The sequence below is a fragment of the Abramis brama genome (genome assembly GCF_963993115.1).
Source record: "Abramis brama genome assembly, chromosome: 25".
Lineage (NCBI taxonomy): Eukaryota > Metazoa > Chordata > Actinopteri > Cypriniformes > Leuciscidae > Abramis > Abramis brama.
Genome location: NC_139987.1, coordinates 7,914,739 through 7,923,200, shown reverse-complemented (window position 1 = coordinate 7,923,200; position 8,462 = coordinate 7,914,739). Strand labels below are relative to the sequence as shown.

At 41.5% G+C, this 8,462-nt stretch overlaps 1 long non-coding RNA gene across 1 annotated transcript; it reads right to left on the bottom strand.

The window, feature by feature from the left end:
• Window positions 1–613: 613 nt before the first annotated feature.
• Window positions 614–5,698, bottom strand: LOC311076618. Its single transcript, XR_014604683.1, has 3 exons — window positions 4,131–5,698; window positions 2,291–3,979; window positions 614–1,004 (listed from the first exon to the last, which is right to left on the bottom strand). It is a non-coding gene; the product is annotated as an uncharacterized lncRNA (long non-coding RNA).
• Between the last annotated feature and the right edge of the window lie 2,764 nt (window positions 5,699–8,462).

Genomic DNA, 8,462 nt, shown 5'->3' with positions numbered 1-8,462 from the left:
CTGTCCACCAGTTTGGTAATGAACATAAAAGACCACTAAAGTTTGCGCCATCGTTTTGTTTGTCAATTAGTCAGTCGAACAGAAAATTTAATTGCAATATAGCTTAGTGAGTTTATCAAATGACAAAAGCTTTGATCTAATTAAATTGGTGTATAGATTTGTTGCGACCGGTTTCAGAGCGAAACTGTGCTCACACAAGCTGCATGTGATTCACGTTCTTCTTTCACAGTAAATTCTGCAAACTCCATCACTGCATGTGCTGTGAGTTTAACATGCATTTTTCAAATGCCAGTTATGCTCCTCCCTCGGCTCCACCAGAAACCATCATCACAATGGCTCCACCGGGCTCCCTCGTCCCACCGGCTCCGCATTGGTCAGACATTGACCTGCATGCACATTCGACTCTGTCTGGCTCCGTCTTCCCCTCGGCTCTGCTTTCATCCTCAGCCCCACTGGCTCGCTTCAGGTTTCCTAATTCCGTAGCGTGGGCTCTTCAGCTTATGAGCTCCACCTGGGTCTCCATCTCCAGTACTGTCAAGTGTATTGTACTGTGAGGTGCCCACACTTGAAAAGGACCAGACTTGGGATTTCAAGAATAATATTTATTTTGATCAGTTGATGTAGCAATGTAGTAGGATCAGATGTAACAGGTGAAAAACCTTTAAATAAATAAAAGAAAAAGAAAACACAAACATTTTAAATAATCAGGTATTTTCCCAACACAGGAAAGGACAAATGCATTTTACAGGCAACACAGCTTGGTCTTTTACTCTGCATTTTACAAGCAACACTATACCAGTCCAAGCATTTGGTCATCAGTTATCAGTTTCTCTTTTTTAAACCATGCAGTATTAATTGCTTTCAAACTACACCTGTAACATTAACACATTTACCACATTAAATACCAAACAGACAAAACAAACAAAGGATCTAAACGAGAGTCTGTGAAACAAGAGTCCACGTGAGCTGACCGATAGCCCGTCATAATCAAAAAGTCCCAGTTCCTCACAGTAGAGGTCTGCGCGGGACTGTTTTTTAAGTCCCGCTCCCGCCCGCTCCCGCTGGGGTTATATCCCGCACCCACCCGTTCCCGCTATATATACACTATTTGTTCACCCGGTGTCTGCTTAGAATAATTTTCTTCCCGACCCGACCATCCCGCTTAATATAGATCTCCCAGAATTTCACATGTACATTTTCACAGAGAAAATAAAAATGTAGTCTGCACAAACATTTTTTATTATTATTTTATTCGCCTTGTCAATATACAAAATTTAACATTTTGCTGCAGACAGTAGGGGAAAAAATGTCGCAGCGAAAAAAAAAAGTGTAGGCTATTATTTTTATTCGTATTATCAAAATTCGTAACATTTTGCTGTCAACACAGGAAAAGTGTCAGAGAAAGAAAGAAAATATGACGTCATTAAGCAAAATATGTAGGCCTTAACCGAACAATATGTAGGCCTTAACCTTCTCATCCCTGAGAAGAATGTGCTGACGTACGTCTCTCCAACAAAATATATAAATTCAACAATAACTAAAAAAAATATTAACAACTCAAAATTGTAGGCAAAATATGTAGGCCTTCCATCGCGAAATTAAATCACTTTTTAACCAAACAATTTAAGAAAAGAATATGCCGACATCGATTTCAACGTCTCCCCTACAAACAAAATAAATTCAACAATAACTAATAATAAATTAACAACTCAAAATTGTAGGCCTTCCATCGCGAAATTAAACCACTTTAAAACAATTTAACATCCCTGGGAATGTGCCGACATCGGTTTCAAGTCTCTCCTACAAACAAAACATAAATTAAATTCAACAATAACTAATAATAAATTAACATCTCAAAATTGTAGGCAATATGAAATGAACGAAAGCCGTTTACTTACTTGGAAAAATCAGCTTTTTCCAGACTATTTTAAATATCCATGCAAGAAAAGAATGTCATTGACAAATGATCCAGCAAATACAATCAATGAGAAAGAACCGTTACTGGTCCGTGCGTGCAGCGCGTGCATAACGGTCCTGAGTAGCTACAGGGCAGACTGTAGCCTATACCGGGTGGTCGTTAAGATTAAGATTAGGTTAAGCGAAGATATGCTGTTCTGAAAGAACGTCGGCGTCGGGAACGTGATATTGAATGACCGACCGCTCCCGTTCAAATTACACCAGAGTTACCGACCGCTACCGTTTTTTAGTCGGAAATTTAATCCCGCGGCGCAAAATATCTGGTCGGGTCCCGCGGGTCCCGCGGGACAGCCGCGGGAATGCAGACCTCTACCTCACAGTGAATGAATTTGTGCCTCTGCTGACCTCTTTGTCCGTCGTACTCCAGTTAAATGACTAACGCCTGTTTCACACCGGACGCGGAAGCGGCGCGGAACGGAAAATCACGCGCGGTCCGGCGCCTGCCTGTTCACACCAGACGCGTATTCTCCGCGACGGTCGACAAGCGCTTCTGCTCAGTTGTTGTTTATTCAGAGCTATTTTTTACATCATGGGTAAGTAAATAACCTCATAAAATGAATACACCATGTTTCTGTAACCAAGAAGTTTGTACACTTCTTTTATTAATCCGTTGTCGAGACACACACGCAGCCAGAGAGAGAATATGGTAGACAGTAGTAGTGTAGATATACCGTTGAAATATACATCCTCTCTTCAAATTTATTAAATCTATTTTCCTCTTCCTGTTTCCCAGTGCGAGTAGACAGGAGGAGAGCCCTTGCACTATATCTATTACTTCGCAGTTGTCGCCGGAGAAGAAGAAGAATGTGGGTCCACCCCATTAACAAAAAAAGAAAAGAATTTGGTGTGTTTCACCATCTTGTGGCGGAATTGTCCCTGGACAGAGATCGCCACGTGAAATACTTCAGGATGTCTGCTGAAAAGATGGATGATCTTCTGTCTTTGATTGGGCCTGATCTAACAAAACAAACCACCAATTACCGGGAATCTATCCAGCCAAAACAACGTCTTGCTGTTACACTGAGGTAAGATAACAAATAAATAAGCATTTTAAGCACAATGTATTGGGTGATTTAAAAAAAAAAAAAAATTATTAACAACTGCAAAACTACAATCTAAAACCTTAACTATAATACAAAAAACAATATAATTTAACAAAATTAGAACTTCTTAGACAAATGTAAATATATAAATAAAAAATGAAAGTCTTTGAAACAACAAAGATTTATTCAGGTTCTCCCAGTTCTACTAAAAATGGTGGAATGTTGTGGGGGGCGAGAGGTCTTCAAGCTCCTCAAGCATAGACATGCTCCTTTCTCGAGCTGGAGTTCGCAATGGGGTGTATTGTCTCTGCTGTGAGTGGGACATTGGGGGTTGTGTTTGTTGTTGATATGATGGGGTGGGTGGTGGAAGGTGGCTTCGTTGATAATGGGATGTTGATGTATATGAATAATCTGGTGTTTGTGACTGGGTTGGCTGCTGCCAAGATAATGGGGTTGGTTGGATAGCTTGGGTCAGTTGTTGTTCTTCTTTTTCCAAGTCCGTGAGGTACTGTAAAATATGTATTTGAGCATTTGTTTGTGAGCTACGGCGCAGTCTGTTAAGTCTGGGAACAAGGCTGAGGGCGAAAAAATACATCTCCTCCTCATCTTTGGGGACATGCGGAGGGACCGGTGCTTGTTCGGCTGTGAGGAATTGCAGGAGCCGTTGTTCTGTTGGTCCTTCTACAGTTGACCTTTGCCTTTTCTTTTTTGTTGTTTGTGAAGTATCAGTGGCGGCTCCTGATGACAAGGCCTGAACTCTGGGGTGTGTTGGGGGGTTTGCAAGCTGGGTAGATGTATGTCCTCCATCGGTTCGATGTGGAGAGCAAGATGCAGACCTCAGTGTCGGAGTTCCTGGTGTTGCAGGCCTTGAAAGCAGTCCAGAGGGTCCAGTCTCATCACAGCTTAGATCTGCAGATGTTCCTTCGCTCAGATCACTAGGCCGGAGAGTACTTTTCGAGCTTTAAAAAAAAGAGAAAAACCTTTTGTTATGATATACATGCTACAGGCAAAATATTAAAAATTATAATTTGCAACAATGAGTATGAAAGTTCACAAGATCAAATACATTTATCAAAAAAAATACCTCCACTTAGAAAAACAAATACTAACCTTCGGGGTTGCATATAAGGTATCAAAAAGGACATGATAGTGCTATATTTCAAGTCCCTTGCACTGCCCCCAGCGGACCCACTCGGAGCAGTTTTGTTTTTGTTCTTCACAAATGTGTCCCGTAATTGTTTCCATCTCCTTTTGCATTCTTCCACTGTGACACAGTAACATACATGAATTAATAGGAAACAATGCAATAACTCCTTTTAATATTATCTGTATTATTACACAGTTATGATATTTCTATTATGATATTTCTTTTTAAATACTAAGTACTGTTTACTGTTGTTCTTGAATCATATACTTTTACATAGGCTAAATTACACACTTTTCCTCCTGGCGTCAGGCTCACATTTTTTTTCCTGTTTTTATCCCACAGATATCATTTAAAATTTAGTTACATTTTCTTTATTTCCACAGATTCCTTGGTACAGGGGAAACATTTTCCAGCCTGGCTTTCCAGTACAGGTTAGGGAAAAGTACTGTGTCCACCTCCGTACACATGACCTGCCGGGCAATAGAGAGGCGGATGATGGACACCCAGTTTCCCAGGCCCACGGAGCAGATGTGGAGAGACATCGCCTCTGCATTCTGGATTAAGTGGAATTTTCCGAACTGCCTTGGCGCCATTGATGGGAAACATGTAAACATCAAAGCACCATCAAAAACCGGAAGTCAGTACTTCAATTATAAAAAAACATTTTCCATCGTTTTATTAGCACTGGTAGATGCAAACTACCGTTTCATCAACATCCAAGTGGGGGACTATGGACGGGCAAGTGATGGAGGTGTGTACAGTGGATCGGACTTGGGAATTTGCATGGAGAACAAAACGTTGCATGTTCCTGCTGACTGTCCTCTACCAGGAGCTGTCCAAAAAGGGCCAGTACCATACACCATGGTGGGAGATGCTGCCTTCCCTTTGAAGAGGTACTTGATGAGGCCATTCCCTGGGCAACGCCTTGATCGGTGGCAAAAGATATTCAACTACAGACTGTCCAGGGCCAGAATGGTGGTGGAATGCGCCTTTGGCATTCTGGCAGCAAGGTGGAGAGTTCTCTATACACACATCGCAATGGCACCAGAGAATGTGGATGCTGTTGTTATGGCTGTGTGCATCCTGCACAACTACCTCCTTAACGCAGTGGAAAATCAGAGTTTGTTGGAGGAGGCAGAAGAGCAAGGGGAACATCTCCAGGATGCCAGGAACATGGGTGGCAACAGAGGATGCAGGGATGCATATGAAACAAGAGAAAAACTCAGTGCATTTTTCCTCTCTCCAGAGAGCAGTGTGTCCTGGCAGGATAGGATGGTGTGAGTGACATGCTGAACCACAGCTAGAGGGACTTGGATTTGAGGGGACATAGATGTACACATTATTTAGGGCCTTAATTTGCTGTATATTATGCTTGAAATAAATGTGAAGGAAAATCAATTTATTTGTCATTATTTCATGGACTCTGACATCAACCTCTTCTTTAGATAGGAATTTACATGTCTATTTACAGTAAAGTTACAGTCTTCACTGAACTATTTAAGCATTGCTTACATCTTTATGTATGATTTTTTTTTTTACATACTTTAGAGATAAAGATAAATCTGTGGGTTATTATGAGCCAAATGTGTTAATAGATGACATATTAACATTATGGGAGGAATTTATTGTCAAAACTTTATAGGTACAACCACAATATGCAATACATAAAAATAATACTTCATGTCTCTTCCAAATGAGCTTGCTCTAGTGGAATATGAGGTCTAAATAAAAGTAAAAAGTTTTAAACAATTAAAGCTGTATTTACAATGATACTTGTATTTATCCTATCTGTATGTAAGCTATATTATTTTTTTCTTAAATAATATTGCTGTAAAACTGCATTTAATGAGTAGTCTTTAAGGAGAATGGGGGATGGTGGAGTTAATGGCTGAGGGACCCTGTCTGGTGGCCCCTGTAGCAGGATTCAATTTGGTCACAGTGTTGAAGATGTAGGCTATTATTTAATCTATAGAGGAAATATATTTCACAATCTATGGACAATTATTTTTGCACAGAACTTGTGGGACACCTTTTGATTCAAACGATAGGCTATACTTACTTGTTGATCCGATTGCTGCTGCTACAGCCTCCCAACATTTGTCCTTTTTGCTGTTGTCCTTGTAGTACGTGTGCTGGGGGTCATACAACTCCCTGTACTTCTCCACTTCAATGATTAATTTGACATCATCCATTTTCACTTCTTATCAACTCCTGCCTGCCTCTCTCTCTAGCTGTTTCCCTGTTTGTTTGTGTGTTTAGTTAATTCTCGCGGTATTTTAATTTCAAAATTGCTTATATTTTGACAATTGACCGGATGTCTCGTGTTTCTTGGTGTGACTTCCTGCCGGAATGGACGCGGATCACTCGCGATCGCGCAAAAAATAGACCAGACGCCGAAACTGGCGCTTCACGGCGCAGGCCGGCCGCGGCACGCCGCGGCGCTCCGCGTCTGGTGTGAACGACACCATAGGTTAACATGGACGCTGAAAGGAAGCGGCCTCCGTTCCGCGCCGCTTCCGCGTCGCTTCGGCGTCTGGTGTGAATCAGGCGTAATGCGCATATTTGAAACACTGAACTAGGCGCGAGCTTCTAATTTCCCCAATTAAATTCACCTGGTTGAGTCTGCAGCAGAGCGCGCACAGTCACGTGCGGGCTGGCATGCAGAGCGCGCACAGGGGAGGCGGCATGCAGGAGAAAGAAATGACGGGTACACGGAAAACAGCCACACCTCCACCGGGTTAGCGCGACAAGTACAATCTCCATCGGTTGTACCCAGGGTGTCTACCAAATCTCCACCATCTCCTTCCTCCCTCTACTCCGTCCAGGGGGGCCTTGTCCGAGCTGGTCTCTGGACCAACATCTGGCTAGAGAGAAGCGTACGTCAGGCTTCCTATATTTTATTGTTTTTTCCCTGTTTCTCTGTGACTTAGTTTCCCAGTGTGTCTGATTAGTTGTCCCGTTCACCTGTTATATTGTTAATTTACTCATTAGTCCGTGTATTTAAGCCCTGTGTTCTGATCAGTTCCTTGTCCTGTCTCTGTTTATGTTGAGGTGTGTTATCTGTTTCCATGATTTTTTCCTGCCTGTTCAGTGAGTCACTGAATTAAGGTTTGTTTCCCGGGGTCTGTTCTTCATACGTCGCTAATTGAGTTAGTATGATCTTGGATTGTCCAAGCAACTTTAAGACCCAAGGTTGTAAAGCAGATTTATTTTTTTATTTTTTTGCCAACACAGGTATATTATAATTTTTATTGAAGATCATGCACTCATGATCATGCCAATAAGTATGACTTACAGTATGTGTCCCTCAGGCTTCCCTAACGTGATTGGTGCCATAGACTGCTCACACATTCCCATTAAAGGTAGGGTAGGTAGGAATTTTATAAAAAAACTTTTTTCCAAATTTGTTTAAACTTTCTATATATATCAATACATAATTAAAATGTAAGTACTCTGAAAAAAAAGAGTATAAAAATCGAGTGACTCTAGACCGTTTAATCTGCATTAAACACAGCTCATTATTTCCATTCGGGACGAAACAAAGGATTGGCTTAGGCGACTGTCACTCTCTCGCAACCATGGCAACCACCCTTTTGCCACACAGGATCTGCCCATATGCGCGAACCTAGGAATAGCAAAACAATGGCAGAGAAAGAGCAATCAAAAATTCACATTACCGGCATATGCAGTTAGCGAAGGCAAACAAGGCAAAAAAGGAAGACAGTACTAGAAAAGGTAATGAACAAAAAGTCTTTGGATAAAACACGTGTCAATATCCTCGGACCCTAGTTGCACGGCCTCTTGCACGACCTCCTCTGCTTCGCCCTCGACCCCGGACCTGTCCTCGAGCTGACGATGCGGTACTTGTCTCTGGAGTGTAGTCCTCATCAGAGTCAACAATGCTTTCATCATGGAAACTCTTACATGCAGAACACCATATATGTTATGAATCTTACACGAAATTCACCTTCATCACAGTGTAACTGATGGTAATGGAAAAAGGTGTATGCAATGCAACCTGTTTTTAGCTTTGCCTTATATAACTAGCTCGTTAGCGAATCAAAAAATATATATTTTAAACTTTACCAATATCAATATGCTAGCTTGATAGTGAGTACTAAAAAATCTTATTTGTTTATATTCATAATGATAAAGTTAGATTTTTTTATTACATGTGATTCTGACATGATGTCACTACATGCACTGTGCTCCTTCCTCTCCGCTGGTCTCAGGTAAATAATGCGTCTTCCAGTTCAGCGGTCGGAGTCGCGCGTTCATGTGTTTTGGGGGAGTGG